Here is a 7,828-nt window from a genome sequence, read left to right on the forward strand (position 1 = left end):
CAGGTCCCTGGGGCTTCTGTAGGAGACACCCCCAGTAGATAAAAGAAAAGCTGATGCCTTTGCCCTGGCTCAGACAGTGAAAATAAGCTTGGGCTCTTAACATTCCAGCAATTTGCACACCCTTACATGGTTCAGGTCTAAGCCAAAAGGAATGTTCACCCCACAGCCGTTGTGTATGTGCCCTCCGTTTAACCCGTCCTCAGAAATCTCAAAGGGAAGTTACGGGGAGAGCATAGCAGTATTTGTTCAAAATGCATCTCTCTGGGCCGGCGGTAGGAGTCGTGAATGAGTGGTTAAGTAAATGGACTTGGGAATTAGAATGCTCTGACTTTGAATCCAGTTCTGTCACTTACTAGTTTTATGGTCTTGCACACATTACTTAGCTTCTTTGGGCTTCCTTTGCCTCATTTATTAAATCAGAAAATAACATCTTCGTCAGAAAGTTGCTATGAAAGCTAAATTAGACACCCAAGAAGAGGTTTAGCACTGTGTTAGCATAGAGTATCTTAACCAGCAAACGGAATGACAGGGCAGGAGAACATTTCGAGCTGTGATCTACGGTCTTCCCCACTCCATTTCCACCTTCACTCCTACTTCATTGATTTACATGAAGTCAGTGATCCTTTCCTCAGCCAGGCAGCTGCGAAGGAGACACCTGGTTGCCTGAAGAAGGGTATCAGAGCGAAACCAGGGAGGAAAGGCGTGCAAGTGTTTGGCTCTTGAATTTCAAGAACTATGATCTAAATGTAATTCAGAAATGATTTTTAAGAATACGTGATCATGGGACCAGCAGTTAGCGTAATGGCTATGTTGCTGGTCTCCCACGTAGTAGACCGTGGAGCCACTAGCAGAGAACTGGACCAGCACCTTTTCAGTGCAGTGAGTCCTTTGAGTCACCAGATCAGTGGCTCCATTAGCTTGCTGCTCAGTACCTGGTGAAGATTATCTGGTGACAGCAGCCACCATACCACTTCATGGTCACCCCAGAGCACTCCCCTTCTGTTCTCTAAGACCTTGGTGAGCCTCCAACCCACTCTGCAACTCCCTTGCAGTAACCAAATGCCCATTAGCCCTAGCAGCTTAGAGAGGTGATGGCCACTCAAACAGAACTCAGTCCTCCATAACCAGCAATTATGGAAAACTCCCACCGAGCCAGCATGCTATGGCGCCCCTGCACTTCCTAAATGAATACTGATTGCTCCTTTACTTTGTCCCTCAGACAAATTCTGATCATCACCCATCATCCATTTAACCTCAAGAAGCAAAATGAATCTACTCAGTATTCTATAAATGCAGGGAACTCCCACTAGCTTAAAAAGAAAATGTGGTTCTACCTTTTGACCCTTGAACTACACAGTTAGAAGCAAAAAAGGCCCATTTCCATAGCAGCAAAATAACCAATTATTGTCTTAAACCATGCCTGAAATGTCAACGAAGTTGATTCCCTGAAGGAATCCTGAAGTCTCCTTCTATCTCCCTACTTGCAAGACTCCTGCAATTACTTCTTTACAAATCCAAGTGGCTGAGAACTTTGAGAACTGTCCAGAGAGTAAGAAATGAAAATATATATCCTTAAATAAACAACTTTAAAAAAATATTAGACAGGAGAGGGACAGGGAAGCCCCAAGAATTTTCTATGGCATCATGGAAAACTGTTATCTTTGAATTGTGGGAGGATGCATGCAGTCACTAGAAAGAGAGAGAGAGGGAGCAAAGCACTTCCCCCAGGGACATATTCATGCCACAACTGCTTTTCATCCATTTTTGCATCCCATTGGTATTTGGGGCACACTTGCACATGAACCCAGTACATTTCTTAAGCTGCCAGGGCTAGGACTCAAACCATGGTCCGACATATGGGATCCAGCTCCCTCAACCACAGGACCAGCCTAGAAAATAACTTTTTAGATTCCCAATGTGACCCCTCTGGGAATTTAGACATCATAGGATGTGACGCTCTGAAGTTTGCTATCCGAGAAAGCCTGTAAACATGAACAAGCCAGAAAGAGCATGGAGACAGTCAATGGAATGAACACTAAGGTGTTTATTTTCCAAACAGAGTGAGCGCTAAGAATAATGTTGGCTAAGGTGTGTCTGCAAGCAGTGCCTGAGTGATGAACAGTGTCCTTCACGGCAGTTTGGCTTGACTTCTGGCTTCCTTGCCTTCGTGGAGCATCAGAAAGACTGTCCCCAGGGTAAATTTTGGAGCAGGCTGTCTCTGAAGGCTTACTAACCAGACTCCAGTATTGACGACACTCACATAGCATGGGGAGTGGTTAAGCACCTTGTAACACATCATACATTACAAGGTTAGACCCTCCCTTTCCTTAGCCACTATCCTGCCATATCATTTATTTCCTCTGCCTTTTCTATCCTGTTTCCAACCGACCCTAACATACATTTTAGAGGAAATGAGAACTCTGTAAGCCATGCCGTGCGAGCATCATGAAGGTGGTAACCAGGTCTGCAGCATTCACTGCCCTGTGCACGTCTGGCTCGTAGTCCTGATTTACTCACTCGGTCAGTCAGTTACTGCACGCTATTTACTGAGCACCTCCAAGGGCAAGACACTGTTCCAAGAGCTTAACACACAGCAGGGAGCAAAAGGGTGAAGTGCCTGTCCTCACGACTTACGCTGTGATGCAGTGACCCAAACGGTAAACCGATAAAAATATAAAATGTCCACCCTTGATAAATAGTTAAGAGGAAAATAAAGCAGAATTATGTTGCAGAGAATGTCAGAGGACAGTCAGGGAGGATAGGGTGCTCAGAGAAGACCCCTCTGACCAAAAACCTGAAAGAATAAGAGGAAGAGCCAGCAGATGGTATAGTGGTTAAAGTACTGAACTCCCACATGGCTGACGACAGTTTGAGTCCTGGACCTGGAGTGGCTGGCTTTCTCATTTGCTCTCTCTCTCTTACATGTGCCCAATAGCAAATTTAAAAATAATAATAATGGGTGCAGCAGGTAGTGAGGTGGTGAAGGCGCTGTACACTCCCACATGAAATAAATAATGCTTTAAAAGAAAAAGAGAAAGCATAAGAGGGTGAAGCTACAGTGTACAGGCATGGCCAACAGTGCTGAAGAGGGACTGTCTGGCATGTCTGAAGAACTGCACGGAGGCCAGTGTAACTGGAATGAAATGAGTTGTGTGTGTGTGTGGGGGGGGGTAGGAGAAATAGAAGGAAATAAAAGAAGTAGCAGAAGCCTCAAGGAAAAGGAAAATCACGTCAAGTCTCAAAGGATCTACAAGGACCAAGTCATAATAAATGCTGTAAGTACTTCAGCCTTTGTATCAAATGATGTTGGAAACCCTGAGAGTTCTGGATGGAGGAGCAGCTTGACCCAACTTCTACTCTGAAGTGATCACTCTGAGTTCTGTGCTCAGGGAGACCACAGACACGCACTGAAAATGGCCAGGGTAGGAAGAGATAAACCAACTAAGAGGTGGGTGGAGTAACTCCAGTGAGAGGTAACAATGGCATGGAGTAGAGGTATGTGGGAGATGGGGAGGAAGTTGTTGACAAAAATAGGAAACTGACAGGATTGGCTGGTAGGTTGGAAATAGGGTATCAGAGAAAGAGAAGAGGCAGGGATAGTACCAAAATTGTATCCTGAGTGGAGAAATTAAATTGCCATTTACTGATGTGGGACGACCAGAGGAAAGCAGACTTTGGAGGCAGGGGCAGAAATTTGAAGTTCAGGCTAGGGCATATGAACTCTGAGTTGCTCACCAGGCATTCATGTGACTATTAATAGGCATTTAGAAGAGTCCAGAGTGCAGGCCTTCAGAAGAAGACTCCTCCACTGGAACTGAGAACTAATGCTTTCAGAGACTAAGACTAATGAAGATTTTCTGTTGAGACTTCACCCTCCACATTCTATTCCAAAGTGACAGGGCCCCCTGTATACTTCTGTCTCTATCTTTTTTATTATTATTATTATTAAAAGAAAAATTTAAGGCAAAGTATTTTCTTCGCTCTCAGATCCTCCTTTATCTTGCTCATAATTTCCTTTTCTCCCTCCCATTTAGGAGAGGCAAAAGCACAGGCCTTCAGAAGAAGATGCCTCCATTGGAGCTGAGAACTAGTGCTTTCATGTGGCACAGCACAGTTTTCATTTTTTGCTTTTAAAAATATAATAAATAATTTTTTTGTTGTTTTCCTTTTCTCTTTTTTTCTCTCTCTCTCTTTTTCTTTCTTTGTTTTCTTATCCTTTTCTTTTAACTTCATCACTTTGCTGCTCAGCCTCCATGCATCGAGTGTCTAGACAGGTCTAAGTGAACTGTAGAACACATCTGAATTCTATTAGGGCCAACATATTCCTCAATTCCCACTGAATCCACTGCACAAAGGGAGAAAAACAGAAGAGCAAAGAGAATAATATACAAGAAATACTAGATACCATTAAATGTTCAAACATTCATATAATTGATATCCCAGAAGGCGAAGAGACTAGTAAGAGCATTGATAATTTATTCTATGAAATCCTGAAATAAAACTTTGGATCTAGAGAGGCAAAGATCCATACCCAAGAAATACAAAGGACCCCAAATAGAATTAACCCAAGAAGATCTTCTCCAAGACACATTAGAGCCAGATTGACCAAAACCATGGACAAAGACAAGATATTGAGATTGGAATGAGAAAAACGTCAAGTTATCTACAAAGGGTATCCCATCAGGCTAACAGAGGATCTCTCATCAGAAACAATGTAAGCAAATAAAGAATGTGAAAATACTTTCAGTGTTAAGTAAAAGAATACTATACTCGGCAAGATTATCCTTTATATGGCAAAAAAAGACAAAAGCATTATCAGATAAACAAAACCTGAAAGAATTTACTGACACCAGACCAGTTCTCCAAGAAATTCTAAAGGGAGTGCTATATCAGGAAAACTAAAGTCAGACACACAGAAACAAGAGTTCAAAAATAACTAAGAAAATTGTCAACTTAATGGTAAGGGACAAGTCCGGAGTTGAATATTATCTTCCAGGATTTAAATGGAAAGATTGGACCACAACAGAAGATAGATTAAGTACGTGAGACTGAACTGGTGAAATAGAATTTTATGGCTTTTGACTAAAACATTACTGATCATCTTCTATGCTTTTCTTTTTCCAGAGTTAAGGATTTTTGTCTTCTCTTGGGCTGCTGACAGATCCATGTACCTACAATTTGAACACAATCCTAACCTGTTTCCTGGCTTTAAGTCTTAAGTAAAGTTCTCTTAACATTTTTTTATTTTGATTTATTAAAGCTACAACTGCCTTTCTTGAAATCGAAAAATATACAAAAAAAAAAAATAAAAGAAATTCCAATTTAAGTTAAAAAAAAAAGAAAGAAAGAAAAATGGCTTCTTTATACTCTCTGCTTCATCATCTCATTCTTCAGTAAAGGCACTAGATATTAAATGCTATTTTCTTTCACAGATGTGTGGTATACAAAGAAAATTCAATACATGGTTGACCTCATCAAACAGATCAACCAAGGATGATGATTTGTTTCCAAAATGATTCTTTTCTTTTCAATAGGATGCCCAATAGCATTTCTTTATATAGCTTTTATCTGCAGGACATCACAACTACAATGTATCATTGGGAACTTGATTCAGCATATAGTAAATACTTAAGGAATGTCTATTTTTGTTGATGATTAAGATCTTGATATTATAAGTATTTTTGTACATATTTGTCCATCCCCTAGAGTCAGGATGGCAAATGGATTTTATTGCTTGTTCCAACTCAGATTGATTGGAAGGAGCTGCCCAGAGGACTGAGTTTAAAAAGATTTAGAGACTGAATCCAGGTTCAGACAGAGAGAGTACCAGGATCAATTAGAAATGTCTGATGTGGGAACAAGAAGGGAGAATTCCCGTGTGCGTGATTTTCAACTGGAATAGTAGTAAATATTTTCAGGGAAAAAGAGTGTACACCCTGAGTCACTCAGAGAGCATAGCAGAGTTGATGGCAGGTGTAGACAGTGTACAGTTACTGAATTCACTGAAGGACATTGACTTTCAAGATTATTAAAACTATTTACAATTAATCAAATAAATTAGGTGTGTGTGTTTATGTGTGTGAGTGTGCGTGCATGTGTGTGTGTTTGTGTGTGTGTGTGTATAAAGAGAGAGAGAGAGAACTTTGTGGCTCAAAAGTATAACATAGTTACTGAGCATCTTCCAGTTGGAAGAAGTCCTTATGTCAATGGACTACCAAATTCCTGCCCTCTCTTTTTGAAGGGACCAGGGTGTTCACACACACATATACCCCTTATTTACAAACTCATGATAAAAGAAATCTTGGTTTTTGCCTTGGTTTCCTTGAAGGATCATGTGCCTCTGAGACACTACCTACAATGATCTACTCTAAGTTCATAATCCATGAACATTTCTATTTGTGTTTGTTTGTTTGTTTTTCCAGTTTATTTCATGAGCTAGAGAGGCATCCTCAACAGTCCCATGCCACAGTTCTCCCCCAGCCTTCCCAGTTAGCCAGAATCACAGGCATATGTGTCCAGCGTGTTCAGGTAGGCCCAGGATGTAAACACAGAGCTTTCCTGTATGGCCTCCAGCTTCACACCCTTTCTGCTTTTGCCACCACAGCTGGGTCTCTAGTTTCTTTCTGCCACATTCCTCAAGTAGGCAAATAAAGTATTAGTGAACAGATCCAGCCTGAAAGTCATATAAATACCACGTGAAAGCTCTGCTCTCAGTTTCCTAAATTAAGGGGTAAGTACTGATAGTCTTTTACCTAAATTACATCATAATTACTAAAAATATATATAATACAAAGGCTTTCTAACCATCAGTAAGATGGTCGCAAGGTTAGAAGAATTTTTAGTAACTTTAATAATGCCAATAAGCTGAAGGTCATACATACACTCTGACTTTTCCTTAGAAATATTCTCATCATAGGACACACGACTGAGCAATGCCTCAGACTCTGGAGCGAGGTCAGAAATCATGTGAGAAATCTGACAAGTGTCACCTTGCATACTTGATGGGAAGGGGGATTCTTTGTCAGTGTCACTCACAGGGACTGTTATGGGGCTGGGCTCATGGAGAAGTTTTTGTGAGTCTCTAATACTCTGAAATTCTAGGAGTAAATTTGGAAAACAGGAGAGATTCAAGAAAAAGTTCAAAAATAATTAGGAGCTCCTACAAGGCCTTTACTGTATAACAGATGACCACTACACATCCCCTTTCCTCCGTTTCCCATCTTCGTTCATCTCCACCCCACATACAACTAGTGAAATTGTTATTTTTTTCTAAAATAGAGTCCATTCATGTCGAGGAGGAGCGATGTAAGAAGGCCCTATCTGGTATAGCAATGTCTTCATCACTTGTGCTTTGCCAAAGGAAATGCTCAGCAAGCATTAAGTGATAGAAGGAAGGATCCTTCTGTTTATAACAGTGGGGTTATTGAGCTGCAAAGCCGGAGTATTACAGGCCTTAAGTTTGGGTTGGATTTGCTGTCATTGTGTTCACAACTTGACGGGTTTTTTTTCTAAGCTACAAATGAAAGAAAGAACTCATTCCAATTCTGTATTTAAATATTACAATAGATAGCAATTAGCCCAGACATCAGAGAAGCGGAAGGAATTTCATCATTAGGAGGAAAAGGATGTTATTATTATAACCAAAGAAGATGATTTGATGCAAACCTATTATAGCAGCTTCTAATAAAATAAAGTCACATAAAATGGGTTAAATTACCTCCTTAATATTAAACAAATGATTTTACAGAGGTAGCTGGGTGGACCTGAGTTGGGAAGGTGAGTCAAGGCACATCCACCTTCCTGTTACTGAACCCATGACAGAGACAGG

Source organism: Tupaia chinensis, unplaced genomic scaffold (assembly GCF_000334495.1).
Source record: "Tupaia chinensis unplaced genomic scaffold, TupChi_1.0 Scaffold000555_1, whole genome shotgun sequence".
In the NCBI taxonomy this organism is placed as follows: Eukaryota; Metazoa; Chordata; class Mammalia; order Scandentia; family Tupaiidae; genus Tupaia; species Tupaia belangeri.